At 33.2% G+C, this 17,511-nt stretch overlaps 1 long non-coding RNA gene across 1 annotated transcript; it reads right to left on the bottom strand.

Annotated features, from left to right (window-relative positions):
- Nucleotides 1-11,636: 11,636 nt before the first annotated feature.
- On the bottom strand, nucleotides 11,637-17,222 carry LOC140863899 (uncharacterized). Its single transcript, XR_012144050.1, has 2 exons — nucleotides 16,505-17,222; nucleotides 11,637-12,383 (listed from the first exon to the last, which is right to left on the bottom strand). It is a non-coding gene; the product is annotated as an uncharacterized lncRNA (long non-coding RNA).
- Between the last annotated feature and the right edge of the window lie 289 nt (nucleotides 17,223-17,511).

The following is a 17,511-nucleotide window of genomic DNA, read 5'->3' as shown; positions in this document are numbered from 1 at the left end:
GCATTTTTCACTGACCCCGACCAGCTTATCATTGCAGCCTTTGCTCCCAATACTGGGCATTCAGAATTTCTAATCATTGATGCCACACTAAAAGTATTCTTAGTGAAACTACATCCCGCGTCGACATCCACCCTCAACTGATTAAACATCGGAGCCTTCTATCGCAAATCTGATCTCAACTGTCTACGCAGCTTATTTATCACTCCATATATGTAGCTCGACGAAATGCATCCAGTAAAGAGCAAACCCAGTCAAAATTTAGAGAAATTGATTTCAAACCATCAGTATGTACTACCCTACATATTTCAGACCACATAACCCAACACATCATAGCAAATATTTCTACATTTTTTTCATCTATTTCAACATAACTAAGAAACAATCCAAAAAGGATGCAACACGCATCTTACACAAAATATTTCAAAGCATTGTGGCTTTCCAATTATCACACACATTGGACAAAATAAAACACAATAACTAGTAATAGCCACATGAAATCTGCATAAATTACATATACCTGAGATTTGGTAAATGACGTGACTTCAAGTTAGCAACTGCACGAATAATATTTCGTGAAGCACGCGATAAAAAAAATCGCACTTTTGGAGGTACTTGAAGACTCCAAAGCAGCTTCCACCAATTCTGAAATGGATATGAAGATTGGAAATGTGGAGGGACAACCCACTTCTTTCCCGAAAATAGCCAAGTTTCACTGAGTACAAGCCATTCATACTCCCTGTCTAATACCTTATATTTGTACCGCCTCCTCTATTCAATGGAATATTAAGTATAGCTTCAGCCTCAACCATGGACAAATTCTGCTGCACTCAATTTTCATCCCAAATCCAACCATTTGTGATCAGCCCTGCCACTTTCAATGTTGGATCCCCTTAGAGAATTATGTAAACATCTATAAGAAGGAAGGCTTGGAATCCATTGGTCTGTGAAAATAGAAATGTTCTTACCATTCCAGAATCTCCAACACATCTTTTTTTCAATGAGGCTGCGACTCCCAATCTGTTAAAGTGTATACAGATTGATGAAGATCTTCATCAATGAACTCAAGATACGATTGAATATGGAAAATGGAAGTTATTTCATTGAATTAATTTGTAAAAGAGGTTTGGTACAAGTATTTATATGTAAGTATATAACCGCTCATTGACAGCTAAGCATGTTGAATTTACTTAACCAATTACAAGAAAATATATTGTAACATCCCCCCTCAAGCTTGAAGAAGGTTAATCATTCCAAGCTTGGAGATAAGAAACCAATTCTGGTCTGCTCCTAAGGACTTGGTGAGAATATCAGCTGGTTGACATCGAGTGGAAATATGAGACGTGGCAATGATCTGATCACGAATCTTCTCCCGGATAAAATGACAATCAATGTCAATGTGCTTCGTCCGCTCATGAAATAAAGGATTAGCCGCGATGTGTAGAGCAACTTGATTGTCGCAATGAAGAACAGTAGGATGAGCAAAGTGTAATCCCATATCAGAAAGTAAACCACGAAGCCACACAATTTCACAAGCAGCGGATGCCATGGAACGGTATTCGGCCTCGGCAGAAGAACGAGAAACAGTGTTTTGTTTCTTTGTCTTCCAAGAAATAGGAGAAGAACCAAGAGATATGAAATAACCAGTAAGTGATTTACGACTCATTGGACAAGAAGCCCAATCCGAGTCACAATATGCATACAACTGCAGATCACAAGAAGTGGAGAACATAATACCCAAACCAGGAGATTTCTTGAGATAACCAAGAACTCGTTCAGCAGCATGCAGGTGAGAAGCTTTAGGGGATTGCATGAATTGACTGAGATATTGTACAACATAACAGATATCAGGCCGCGTAAGTGTGAGGTAAATGAGATGACCAATAAGCCGCTGATATATAGAAGGATCAGGCAAAAGGGAGTCATTCTCTGCCAACACAGAATAAGAAGCAAGACTCTCATCGAACTCAGCCGTTGTCAACTTCAAGTGCTACTCCATTGGCATGCCAAATGGTTTGCATCCAGACAAACCAGCATCAGAAATTAATTCCAAAGTATACTTACGCTGATTCAAATACAGCCCATGTTGGGAGCGAGCAATCTCAATACCCAAAAAATATTTTAAAGGACCCAAATCTCTAATATCAAAGTTAGCATGAAGATACTCCTTCAACCCGGAAATGGAAGATGCATCACTGCCGATAATAACAATATCATCCACATAAACCAAAATGAGGGTAATATGCACACTTTGCTGCTTCACAAAAAGAGAGTGATCATTAACTGATTGAACAAAACCATACTGCATAATGACAGAGCAAAACTTGGAATTCCATTGGCGAGAGGCTTGCTTTAAGCCATATAATGATTTCAGCAGCTTACAAGCATGATTTGGTTGAGGACGTGCAAATCCTAGAGGAATAGTCATATATATCTCCTCATTTAAATCGCCTTGTAAGAAGGCATTGGTGACGTCCATTTGGTGAAGAGACCAGTTTTTAGCAGCAGCAAGGGACAGCAAACATCGAACAGTGACAATTTTGGCAATCGGAGAAAAGGTGTCATGATGGTCAATGTCGTATTCTTGAGTGTATCCCTTTGCAACAAGTCGGGCCTTATATCGATTGACACTGTCATCCGCATTGTGTTTAATTTTATAAACCCAACGACAACCAATAGCTTTCTTACCCGGAGGGAGTGGAACGATTGCCCAAGTATTATTGGCCTCTAAAGCTGCAATTTCCACAGCCATGGCCTTACGCCACTTAGGATCAGAGGATGCTTCTTTAAATGATTTTGGTTCAGAAACTTGAGAGTTGGAAGTAAGAAATGATTGATACAAAGGAGAGAAATTATCATAACTGAGGTAATGAGAGATTCTATAAGGAGTGGAGGATGGAAGGACGAAAGAGTTGGCAGAGAAAACATAATCTTTGGTCCAAATGGGAGGTCGGGTCTGCCTAGAAGATTGACGGGTAGATGGAATTATGGGTGCAGAACCTAATGGTGATAAGGAGGAAGGGGAAACTACTGGCAAAGGAGGAATATCCTCATCATGGTCAAACATTGGAGCTTTAGGAAACAAACTCATAGGCTGTTGAGAAGCAAATGGGAAATGATCTTCATGAAAAACCACGTCACAAGAGACAAAAAATTGCTTGGTGGTAAGATCGAGCAATTTAAATCCTTTTTGATGAGGAGGAAAGCCAAGGAAAACATATGGCTTAACTCGAACATCAAATTTATCAGTGGGCTTGGGGTTTGAAGCATAACATAGGCAACCAAAAACTTTAAGATGAGAAAAGGAAGGAGCTTTGTGGAATAAAACTTCAAAAGGTGTTTTATTCAACAATAAGGGAGTAGACGTTCGATTGATCAAGTATGCCGCATGAAGAACACATTCTCCCCAATATATGGCTGGAAGAGAACTCTGGAATTTAAGAGCACGAGCAACATTAAGAATATGACGATGTTTATGCTCAACTAAACCATTTTGTTGAGGTGTATAAGGACACGAACTTTGGTGAATAATACCAAGAGACTGGAAAAATTTGGTACACTCATGTTTGAAAAAATCAGAAGCATTGTCAGTTCGAATGGTTTGAACATGCTTCTGAAAGTGATTAGACACAAAATCAAAAAATTGCTTCAAGATTTGTAGGGTATCTGATTTAAATTGCATCAAGAAAACCCAGGTACATCGAGAGAAATCATCGACAATGGTAAGAAAATATTTTGCACCATCATGAGTTGGTGTACGATAAGGACCCCAGATTTCCATGTGAATGAGATGAAAGGCATGAGGGGACCTGGTACGATCAGTAAGAGGAAAAGAATTTCTGGTTTGCTTGGACATGAGACAAATAGAGCAATGTTTGGTAAGATTTTTCTGGGTGATAAAAGGCAAACAAAGCAATCTAGACATAGACATGTGACCAAAACGTTGGTGCCATATATCAATATCATTGTTCTGACAAGTAGAAGAATTACAAGTAGCTAAAGAAGTAGACAAACCATTATTGCTATTACAAGAAAAGGTAGAAAACAATTCTGGTTTAGCCATAAACGAAGGGGATCGAACAAGATAGTATAATACATGCTTGGCTTTACCAATCCCCATGATCCTCCCAGTCAAAAGCTCCTGAAAGACACAAAAACTTGGATAGAAAACGACACAACAGTTGTTGTCTTTGGTAAATTGAGATATGGATAAAAGTTTGAAATTGAAATCTGGAACATGAAGGAAATTTGACAGCGTACAAGAATTGGGTAAATGGACGGAACCACGAGAAAAAATACGCGTGGAATTACCATTGGGAAGGCGAACAGATCCAGTGGAGGAAGAGCACGGTTGAGGATCATGCAAAACAGTAGAAGTACCTGTAAAATGAGCATTCGCACCACTATCTAAAATCCAATCATTAGCGTCATAAATAGACATCAAACTAGTGATGCTACCTGCCAAATTTGTTGTGACATCTATGGAGGAAGGCGAAGCCTCAAGCAGACGCAAAATTTGTTCATATTGAGATGGTGTAAACATAACACCAGGAGATGGAACCGAACCAGAATCAGTAGAAGGTGCCTGTGATGAAGAAGAGTGACAGACAGTATTGGAAGCTGGAACTTTTGAGGAAGCTTTTTGATAAGATTTATATCCTGATTTTTTAGGAAACTTCCTGTGTAATTTGTGTCCGGGAGGGTAGCCAATTAAACGAAAGCAATTATAAACAGTATGGCCCAAAATATGGCAATTATCACACGTAATACTGTCAGATCGCTTGGAGGAAGAGTAGAATGCTGTGGATGGAGCATCGGCAATCGGAGTAAATGATAAAACAGAACGATGCGTTTCCTTTTGGCTAATAAGTGCATAAGCTTGATTTACGGAAGGTAGCGGATCCATCAGAAGGATTTGACTGCGAATGGCACCATAGCTCTCGTTTAAACCCATAATAAATTGAATTAAATGTTGATGTTGATCGTGTTCAACATAAGCCTTAGATGTTGGACACACACAAGAAGGTAAGAGCACCAACGAGACATACTTATCCCATAATTGCCGAAGTTTAGAAAAATAGACAGAAATTGTGGATGAACCTTGAGAAAAATACACAATTTCTCGATGAAGAGCATAAATCCTCGAACCGCAAATTTTATCGAATCGCTCCTTCAAATCTACCCGGACACTGGAAGCATCCGTGGAATATACAAGACCGCAATAAATTTCCATAGAAACAGAGGATAAATCCATGATAGAACCACAACATTACACCTTTCCCGTTGATGCAAAGTAGATGAATTTGCGGCAGGTCGGGAACAAGTACCAGTGATAAATCCAACTTTATTCTTCGCATGTAGGGCAAGCTTCATCGCACGATGCCAAACTCCATAATTCTCGGTACCAATTAACGGATCAAGCACAAGAGAAACACCTGGGGCATCGGAAGGATGCAGATAAAGAGGATCGTTGATTCCAAAATTTACAGATGAAAGAGCCATTCTCGCATCAATTAGATCGGTATGCAGATCAATTGCGGAAGAAAAATACTACTGATACCATGTTAAAGTGTATACAGATTGATGAAGATCTTCATCAATGAACTCAAGATACGATTGAATATGGAAAATGAAAGTTATTTCATTGAATTAATTTATAAAAGAGGTTTGGTACAAGTATTTATATGTAAGTGTATAACCGCTCATTGACAGCTAAGCATGTTGAATTTACTTAACCAATTACAAGAAAATATATTGTAACACAATCCAGCCCCCATATTGTCACTATGTTTAAAATATCGGGCTTTTAAAACCTTAGTCATCAAAGAGTTCGGATATTGTATAATTTTCCAAATTTGCTTTGCCAACAAAGCCTTGTTGAAATCTGTTAACTTCTGGAAACCCATTCCACCAATACTCTTTGATTTACAGAGGTTATCCCATTTTATCCATTGGATTCCTCTCTTACCACTTTGATCACTCCACCAAATGTTGGCGCACGCTTGCTCTATTCCTTGACATATAGAACTCGTGAGTTTAAAACATGACATCGCATATGTTGGAATAGCCTACAAAACTGATTTAATTAAAACTTCACGGCCCCCATCAAAAAAAAATTTGTATTCGAGCCTCGAATTTTGCTGATGACAGGATCCCTAAGATAAGAGAACTTAAGTGTCTTTTGTCGTAAAGAAAATGTTGGCAGCCATAAATAAAGATCATGCCCCTTTACCACATCAATTTTAAGAGAATTTTTAATATCAACAATGGTTTGATCTGTCGTATTGGGACTAAAAGTATTTGGGACTAAAAGATAAAAGTAAGAACTGATTTATCGTAATTAACCATCTGTCTCGATGCCCGTTCATGATCCCGAAGACAATGTCGAACCTGACAACAATCCTTTGTGTTTGCTCTAAAGAAGACTAAGTCGTCGTCAACAAAGAATAAATGTGAAATAACTGGGCTAGAATTTGCCACCTTTACTCCTTTAAACAACCTTAGTTCGATCGCTTTTGAAAAGATGGATGATAGGCCTTGCGCACAAATAATAAATAAATATGGTGAGAGAGGATCTCCCTATCTCAATCCTCTCTGAGGAGTTATATCGCCAAAGATGGAATGATTACTTCGAACATAATACTTAACCAACGTCACACATCACATAATCAAATTCACCCAACTTTCAACAAAACCCCAATTAAATTGTGACGGACCTCAAGTAATTCCACTCCATTCTATAGTATGCTTTACTCGTATCGAGATTTAGCACCGCAACACCCGACTTCCCTTTTTTATGATGTCTAATCCAATTCACACACTCAAATCCCACCACAACATTATCAAGAATTAACCGACCTGGTACAAAAGCACTTTGATGCTCATCAATTATATGTGCTAATTAAAAACATAATGAGTCTGTTAGTAATAGCCCTGACCACAATTTTATAGCAGGTATTGCATAAACTGATGGGGCGAAATCTTTCAACATTGTAGGATCCCAAATTTTTGGTATCAGAGTAATGATCATCGAATTCCATTCAAAAATATCTCCCTGGTCATTGATAATTGATAACACAGCATTGATAACAATAACATATTGGCTAATAATCTGCCACATTTTTTGTTAAAACAAAGCAATATATATAACCATCCGGTCCCGGGGCTTTTGTAAAACCGTGGCTAAACAGGCAAACTTTTTGTAGCGACGGTGAATGGAATACTAAGAATTTCATTCAAATGATTCCCCATCACTGGATGAATTAATTCAGTCACCGCCTCAATGTCCTATGTAGTAACTAGATGGATTAGAAGAAGAAAAAAGATTACCAAAAAAAAAAAAACCAGTAGCAATAGTTACCATGCTTTGTATGTCTGAACGCCAAATATTATTTGAATTACGAAGCTGTTTGATGAAATTCGTGCTTCGCCATGTGCATGGAGGAAAGGGTTTTTTTATATTTAATTTTAAAAAAAATTAATTGCAAAAATAATTTGAATCAGGGGCGTTTGCAAATGTACTGCAAAACGCCCCTGCCAAGGGCGGACGCTGGAATTTAAAATTCCAGCGTCCGTTCCTTTGAGCAACGGACGCTGCCACATAAGCAGCGTCCGCTCCTCACAGCAGCGGCCGCTGCTCAACACATGGGGGACTTACATTCCTTTTCTTCTTTTTTTTCGTTTTTTAAATTAATTATGTAATTAATAATATTTTATAAAAGTATTATTTATTTAGTATTAGTATGATAATTTTTTTTCCAAAAATCTAAATTTTAATTTTAATTTTCGAATTTGATGACTATGTTGAAAAATTTTAAAAAAACAAAAACAAAAAATTTATAGTTAAAAAAATTAGATTGATTAAATAAATTTATTTTAATCAGATATATTTATAAAAGCATTAGTTAACAATTTTTTTAAATTAATTATGTAATTAATAATATTTTATAAAGTATTATTTATTTAGTATTAGTATGATAATTTTTTTCCAAAAATCTAAATTTTAATTTTAATTTTCGAATTTGATGACTACGTTGAAAAATTTAAAAAACAAAACAAAACAAAAAATTTATAGTTAAAAAAATTAGATTGATTAAATAAATTTATTTTTATCAGATATATTTATAAAATCATTAGTTAACAATCTTTTTTTAAATTAATTATGTAATTAATAATATTTTATAAAAGTATTATTTATTTAGTATTAGTAAGATAATTTTTTTCCAAAAATCTAAATTTTAATTTTCGAATTTGATGATTACGTTGAAAATTTTTAAAAAAACAAAACAAAAAATTTATAGTTAAAAAAAATTATATTGATTAAATAAATTTATTTTGATCAGATATATTTATAAAAGCATTAGTTAAAAATCTTTTTTTAAAAAAAAATTAATTATGTAATTAATAATATTTTATAAAAGTATTATTTATTTAGTATTAGTATGATAATTTTTTTCTCAAAAATCTAAATTTTAATTTTAATTTTCTAATTTTATGACCACGTTGAAAAATTTTAAAAAAAACAAAAAAAATTTACAGTTAAAAAAATTAGATTGGTTAAATAAATTTATTTTGATCAGATATATTTATAAAAACATTAGTTAATCTAAATAACATATTTTCATTAAATTTATTTTATATTATATTTTTTAAATATAAATTTTATTTTTAAATTAAATTTTAGTTAGCATAGTCATATATATTTATTTTTATTTATTTGGATTTGTGGAGGTTCTCCGGTTCTTTGGATAAACCTAAAAAAGTTAGAGGGTGTTTGACTAAATTTATTAAAAAGAGCTTATAAGCTCTTAGAGCTTAAAAGCTGTTTTACGAGTTTATAAGCTGTTAGAACTTATTTTAAAAATAAGCTGTTAAAGTGTTTGGGTAAAATTATTTTAAACAACTTAAAGATGTTGATATGTTTGGTATTATAAGATCTTTTTATTGTCAAAATTACCAAAAATGGTATAATTATATGAAAGTAATGTTTCGAGTTATACATATACGAAAATAGTTTTAGTATTAGAATATAAAATTGTTTTAATATTTTACTTTAGAAATATTTATATGATTTTTAATTTTTTTAAAAATAATATTAAATATTTAATTGGTAGAGGATATGATGGAGATTTATGAAAATATTCAAGGATATTTTAGAGAGATAGAATATTAAAATAAGATCTTATTGAAAAAATTACCTTCCCCCTTACTTTTTTAAAAACAGCTTATAAGCTGTCAAACAGCTTATTTTGACAATTTATAAACTGTTTTTAAAAATTTTAGCCAAACAAATATTGAGAGCTTAAAAGCTCAAAAACAACTTATAAGCTGTTTGAAAGAGCTTTTAAACTCTGCCAAACACCCTCTTAATTCAGATTTATTCGGACCAAATTGATGTAAAAATGACTATATATGAACATTATTCAAGGATGAAAACCTAGCATTTTTGCATCAATTCGGCCCGAATAGATCTGAATTAACTCTTCTAGGTTTATCCAGAGAACCGAAGAACCTCCACAAATCCAAACGAATTAAAATAAATATATGACTATGCTAACTAAAATATAAATTAAAAATAAAATTTATATTTAAAAAATATAATATAAAATAAATTTAATGAAAATATGTTATTTAAGTTAACTAATGTTTTTATAAATATATTTGATCAAAATAAATTTATTTAATCAATCTAATATTTTTAACTGTAAATTTTTTGTTTTGATTTTTTTTTTTTAAAATTTTCAAAGTGGTCATCAAATTCAAAAATTAAAATTTATATTTTTGGGAAAAAATTATTATGCTAATACTAAATAAATAATATTTTTATAAAATATTATTAATTAAATAATTAATTTAAAAAAAAAAAAGAAAAAGGAAAAGGAATGCACATGGTCTGTTGAGCAGCGTCCGCTGCTCTTATGTTAAATATATAAAAAAAAAACCCGCATGGAAATATTTGATGTTCCTATATATCCCCATGATTTAGCCAGTTGACTCTAGAGAGAAGGGAGTTGCCGTGGTCCTGACAATTATAATCATCGATAATAACTGGCCAATGTTAAGTAATGCATGCGTGAAATAGTAGTCAAAATATATATATAAATTTGTATTGACAATTTAATATTATTTCCTAAAAAATGTCAATTGATAGGTGAAAATAACCCGTTGACGAGACTAGAATAGATGAATTGTACAAGGAAATTGTAAAAAATAAAAATAGAAACGATGGTTAAAACTATTAACTTATCTTCCTCACTATACGCTAAAATTCAAAGTTATTCTGGAATGTCGGTAGCACATAAGTAAGTTTTTGTGAGACGGTTTACGGATATTTTGTGAGATGTTTGGACCAGATCATATATACTTAATAGTAAAAAATAATATTTTTGACATAAAAAGTAAAATATGTCTCTTGTTTGACGATTTATCTATAAGACATGTCGATCCGATATATATATATATATATATATATATATATATATATATATATATATATATAAAGTAAAAGTAACACTTTTTCTATTAAAAAAATAATATTTTTTATAAAATTGAATCGAGTAAGAGATTTGTATCACAAATTTATCCATGACACGGTCTCATATGAGTTTTAAGTTATTTATTATTTATAAATGATGTAATTGACCCAAATGTTGTTACCATCAAAATAACCATGAATAAAAAGGATTCACTGTTACACACATAAACACACACTTGCACGAGCCTGGATTTCACTAATTTTGCTTCTTTAGCTTCTTTATTATTTGTTTGGATGAATGAAATTTTTTTTTGGATGATTTAACTTATAACAGATGATTTCAACCAATAAAAGTACAAGTTCCCATAAAAAAATTTTGGAAGAATTCACTATCAAACGAAGAACTTCCTAAATCTTTGTTCGAATAACTATCAAAACGTGATGTTTGAAATGTTGTACGATATAAAAAATTTGAGTTGGTACCACCAGCTATACCTATATTTATCCTTACATTGTTCAATTTCAAAGTCTTCGATATAAAGTACTAGCATTATCATTAAATCAATTGGATAACTAATATGACAAATGAAAAGTGCTCTCAGGCATTCCTTAGTAGTTAACATCAAAGATGCTAATAAATTAATAACTTTTTTTTTTGAAAGGACTACAAAATTAATATTAAGCAAGGAAGCTTCGTGTTTGTATTTGGTTATAATGAATGTAACTTGATCAGTGATCACCACATAATAAGAACCTTAAATAGCTGTAGTAAAAATCAAATATTCAGAGAGTTGTGAAATTCAACAATAAAAAACAATCAAAAGTCATAATAAATAGGTTCTCTTCGACGGCTGGAGATCATCATTCCAACCAATTCATGCTGTTCACATGAGGTATCGAATAGTATTTGCTCGCACGTTTTTCCAACTGAAACCACTGAATTTCCCTTGTCCGAACATTATAAGCTGCGAGTTTCTCGGATTTAGCAATACTAAAGAGAAACACGTCCCCATGACCTAAGATACCAAAGGCACAGATCCATCCCTTGAATCCGTCACTCAAAGGTTTTAAATCGGATCTAAACAACATAGTCCACTCTCCAGTTTCTGGATTCATTTCCCTAACTTCAATTAAGTATTCATGGGATCGTGGCTGGGACAAATGGTAAGAGTATACATTCTGATTCATTGCTAGAAAACAGTCTGTAGGAAATTCAGGCTTAGCAAACTAATGAATGATTTCAGTTTTTACATTCAATGTCAAAACAAAAGATTCGTTGATCCAGTGCACATAACCACGAGTAACAAGTGGCTCGTCCCCCAACGCACTTTGAGCTAGCATTGATATGTGTTCTATGTCAATATACCTCCATTCTTTATCAACTCCAATTGTTAACAAACAAATACACCATGATGATTTGGGATAACATGAGTGCACCACTTTATACTTCATGGAAGCCTCAGCAAATGCTAAAGTTGTCCTGAATATTACGGGAGCATCATAGGGGACACCAACCTGTTGTTTTGTCAAGGGATTGAAAACAGAAAGAATTTGTTTGTCTCGTGATGCTTTATCCTTAGGCTGGCCAACACTAATCCATTAACACTATTCCCATCCCAATTAAACAAAAGGAACGGCAATCAAACTTGCATATCTCGAGACATCCTCGTCGCATTTCAACATAAATCCCGTAATTCTTATCCTTCTCCATGAGTAGGATTCCAGGAGCTGAATTCCGAAGATGACTGTAGATGAAATCTTTTGCACCGGTCATTAACTTCCATTCCTCGTAAACATGCCTCTTATCATGTATAACATGAGCTGGAAGACGTAAAAGAATTTCGAAATTGATCTTTCAAGGAAGACGTCTCCTCTTGTAAGGGTAGATGGACACACTATTGAGATTATCCACCTGCGTGGATTTGCAGAATAATCATATGCTTAGTTGAGATATAAATATCCACCACAAATTCAACAAAAAAGACGCAATGGCAAAATCATTTGATAGATACCATAAAAGCCATGAAGTTTCCATAAAAAAAATAACTCACACGAGAAAAGAAAGTTAGCAGAAAAAGATTGAAACTCGATATCCCATATGCAGAGATAGATTCGGGTTTGCCAAACTGCAAACGGACCAGGTTCAACACAATCCCAAAAAGATCTCAAATAAAAAATCGCTGAACCCCAAAGAGTTTATAATCTTCTCCAAAAACATATTAGCAGAAAAATAATGAAACTTGATATCCCTTTTATAGAAACAGATTCGGGTTTGCCAATCTGCAAACAAACCAGGTTCAACACAATCCAAAAAAGATGTCAAATCAAAAGTCACTGAACCAAAAAGAGCCTACAATCATGGAATAGATTTCATAAATTAACTGATCACCACACGCTATGCAATGAAGTTTCAATCAAAAACTTTAAACTTTCTGCCATGAAATTCAAACGAGCAAATAAAATTAGCAGAAAAAGATTGAAACTTGATTTCCCATATACAGGTATACATTCGGGTTTGCCAATATGTAAATAAACCAGGATCAACACATTCCCAAAAAACTGCCATAATCTTCTCCTTAACAAAAATTAGCAGAAAAAGATTGAAATAGATTTCCCATGCATAGATATAAGATTTGGATTTGCCAATTTGCAAAGAAAACATGTTCAATAAAATCCCAAGAAGCTGCCAAATCAATAATCACTGAACCGAAAAGAGTCTATAATCATCTTCTAAACAAAAATTAGCAGAAAAAGATTGAAACTTGATTTAACATACATAGATATAGATTCTGGTTTGCCAATCTGCAAAAAAAACATGTTCAAAAAAATCCCAAGAAGCTGCCAAATCAATAATCACTGAACCGAAAAAAGTCTATAATCTTCTTCTAAACCAAAATTAGCAGGAAAAGATGCATGTTCAATAAAATCCCAAGAAGCTGCCAAATAAAATATTCTTCTAAGCAAAAATTAGCAGAAAAAGATTGAAACTTGATTTCACATACATAGATATAGATTCGGGCTTGCCAATCTACAAACAAACCATGTTAAAAAAAACCGCAAGAAGCTGCCAAATCAATAATCACTGAACCGAAAAGAGTCTATAATCTTCTTCTAAACAAAAATTAGCAGGAAAAGATGCATGTTCAATAAAATCCCAAGAAGCAGCCAAATCAATAATCACTGAACCGAATAGAGTCTATAATCTACTTCTAAACAAAAATTAGCAGGAAAAGATGCATGTTTAAAAAAATCCCATTAAGCTGCCAAGTCAATAATCACTGAACCGAAAAGAGTCTATAATCTTCTTCTAAACAAAAATTAGAAGGAAAAGATGCATGTTCAATAAAATCCCAAGAAGCTGCCAAATCAATAATCACTGAACCGAATAGAGTCTATAATCTTCTTCTAAACAAAAATTAGCAGGAAAAGATGCATGTTTTAAAAAATCCCAAGAAGCTGCCAAGTCAATAATCACTGAACCGAAAAGAGTCTATAATCTTCTTCTAAACAAAAATTAGCAGGAAAAGATGCATGTTCAATAAAATCCCAAGAAGCTGCCAAATAAAATCTTCTTATAAACAAAAATAGCAGAAAAAGATTGAAACTTGATTTCACATACAAAGATATAGATTCGGGCTTGCCAATCTGCAAACAAACCATGTTCAAAAAAATCGCAAGAAGCTGACAAATCAATAATCACTGAACCGAAAAGAGTCTATATAATCTTCTTCTAAACATAAATTAGCAGAAAAAGATGCATGTTCAATAAAATCCCAAGAAGCAGCCAAATCAATAATCACTGAACCGAAAAGAGTCTATAATCTTCTTCTAAACAAAAATTAGCAGAAAAAAGATTGAAACTTGATTTCACATACATAGATATAGATTTGGGTTAGCCAATCTGCAAACAAACCATGTTCAAAAAAATCGCAAGAAGCTGCCAAATTAATAATCACTGAACCGAAAAGAGTCTATAATCTTCTTCTAAACAAAAATTAGCAGGAAAAGATGCATGTCCAATAAAATCCCAAGAAGCTGCCAAATAAAATCTTCTTCCAAACAAAAATTAGCAGAAAAAAATTGAAACTTGATTTCACATACATAGATATAGATTCGGGCTTGCCAATCTGCAAAAAAAAAAACATGTTCAAAAAAATCGCAAGAAGACGCCAAATCAATAATCACTGAACCGAAAAGAGTCTATATAATCTTCTTCTAAACAAAGATTAGCAGGAAAAGATGCATGTTCAATAGAATCCCAAGAAGCTACCAAATCAATAATTACTGAACCGAAAAGAGTCTATAATCATCTTCTAAACAAAAATTAGCAGAAAAAGATTGAAACTTGATTTCACATACATAGATATAGATTCGGGTTTGCCAATCTGCAAAAAAACCATGTTCAAAAAAATCGCAAGAAGCTGCCAAATCAATAATATCACTGAACCGAAAAGAGTCCATAATCTTCTTCTAAACAAAAATTAGCAGGAAAAGATGCATGTTCAATAAAATCCCAAGAAGCTGCCAAATCAATAATCACTGAACCGAATAGAGTCTATAATCTTCTTCGAAACAAAAATTAGCAGGAAAAGATGCATGTTCAATAAAATCCCAAGAAGCTGCCAAATCAATATCACTGAACCGAAAAGAGTTTATAATGTTCTTCTAAACAAAAATTAGCAGGAAAAGATGCATGTTCAATAAAATTCCAAGAAGCTGCCAAATAAAATCTTCTTCTAAACAAAAATTAGCAGAAAAAGATTGAAACTTGATTTCACATACAAAGATATAGATTCGGGTATGCCAATCTGCAAACAAACCATGTTCAAAAAAATCTCAAGAAGCTGCCAAATCAATAATCACTGAACCGAAAAGAGTCTATAATCTTCTTCTAAACAAAAATTAGCAGAAAAAGATTGAAACTTGATTTCACATACATAGATATAGATTCAGGTTTGCCAATCTGCAAAAAAACCATGTTCAAAAAAATCGCAAGAAGCTGCCAAATCAATAATCACTGAACCGAAAAGAGTCCATAATCTTCTTCTAAACAAAAATTAGCAGGAAAAGATGCATGTTCAATAAAATCCCAAGAAGCTGCCAAATCAATAATCACTGAACCGAATAGAGTCTATAATCTTCTTCTAAACAAAATTAGCAGGAAAAGATGCATGTTCAATAAAATCCCAAGAAGCTGCCAAATCAATATCACTGAACCGAAAAGAGTTTATAATGTTCTTCTAAACAAAAATTAGCAGGAAAAGATGCATGTTCAATAAAATTCCAAGAAGCTGCCAAATAAAATCTTCTTCTAAACAAAAATTAGCAGAAAAAGATTGAAACTTGATTTCACATACAAAGATATAGATTCGGGTTTGCCAATCTGCAAACAAACCATGTTCAAAAAAATCGCAAGAAGCTGCCAAATCAATAATCACTGAACCGAAAAGAGTCTATATAATCTTCTTCTAAACAAAAATTAGAAGGAAAAGATGCATGTTCAATAAAATCCCAAGAAGCTGCCAAATCAATAATCACTGAACCGAAAAGAGTCTATAATCTTCTTCTAAACAAAAATTAGCAGAAAAAGATTGAAACTTGATTTCACATACATAGATATAGATTCGGGTTTGCCAATCTGCAAAAAAACCATGTTCAAAAAAATCCCAAGAAGCTGCCAAATCAATAATCACTGAACCGAAAATAGTCCATAAATTAGCAGAAAAAGATTGAAACTTGATTTCACATACATAGATATAGATTCGGGATTGCCAATCTGCAAACAACCCATGTTAAAAAAAATCGCAAGAAGCTGCCAAATCAATAATCACGGAACCAAGAAGAGTCTATGATCTTCTTCTGAACAAAAATTAGCAGAAAAAAGACCGAAACTTGATATCCCTTTCATAGAATTAGATTCGGGTTTGCCATCTCCAAACAATCCAGAATCAGAACAATCCCATCCAAAAAATCTGCCATAATCTTCTCCTAAAAAAAATTAGCATTGGAAAGAAGAATATATATTATAATTACCTCCGTCTCCGTTACAGTGTCATCATCTGCATTAACAATCGGATCCGCCAATCTTCGGGACATGGTGAAGCGGTGGTTTACGGCGACACAAGTTCTCCGAGAATCTCTAATCTATTTGTTATTCTTGGGAACGAATCCTTGCTTTTGCACACAAATATATATATATACACACAGAGTATCCCACCAATAAAAAAATTCTCATAAAAATTTCCTACGCTCTGTAGGTTCTTTCCTACATACTGTAGGTTTCTTCCCTTAATCAGATCTGAACTGATTGGGTGGGCAAGGATAAAGATAACACGGAATCATGGACCAGGACGAGGTTATACGGTTGGTGACAGAATTGAAGCTGAATAAAGAGGTAGCAGGATTGGAAACTTTAAACCTAGAAAGGGCTGATTTGGAAATTGGGGAGCATCGCATTCAGAATTGTTTGGTAGCAAAAGTTATGACACCGAGAAAGATCAATAACGAGGCTTTCAAGATCCAGATGCCCAGAATCCTACAAACCAACAAACCAGTGATGATTAGCCCGATGGGAGGTAATTTATTCTTAATGGATTTTGGGGATAAATTTGATCGAAAAAGGGCACTTCTAGATGGCCCTTGGAATTTTTTTAGAGACTTGGTAGTTTGCTGAGCCTCGAGGTCTCCAAAACAAGATAACATGAAGTTTGATGAAATTTCTATCTGGATTCAATGCTATAATCTACCTCTGGCATTCATGCACAAGGAAATTCTTATTAAGGTTGGTGGATTGTATTTAATATTTTACTTAATTTTTCATATTTTAATTTTTTTAAGATTAATATATTTAAAATCATATTTAAATTATTAATTTTATAAATTTTTAATTTTTAATTTTTTTTAAAAAAATCGGTTAATTTGGTCGGTTTTTTTAGTTCGGTTCGATTAAATCGGTTTTAATATAAATTCGGTTTAGTTAACCAAAAAACAATTCGGTTAATTCGGTTCGGTTTTTGACCGAATTAACCGAATGCTCACCC

Source organism: Henckelia pumila, chromosome 4, assembly GCF_033568475.1.
Source record: "Henckelia pumila isolate YLH828 chromosome 4, ASM3356847v2, whole genome shotgun sequence".
In the NCBI taxonomy this organism is placed as follows: Eukaryota; Viridiplantae; Streptophyta; class Magnoliopsida; order Lamiales; family Gesneriaceae; genus Henckelia; species Henckelia pumila.
This window is presented reverse-complemented; position numbering and strand designations above follow the sequence as displayed.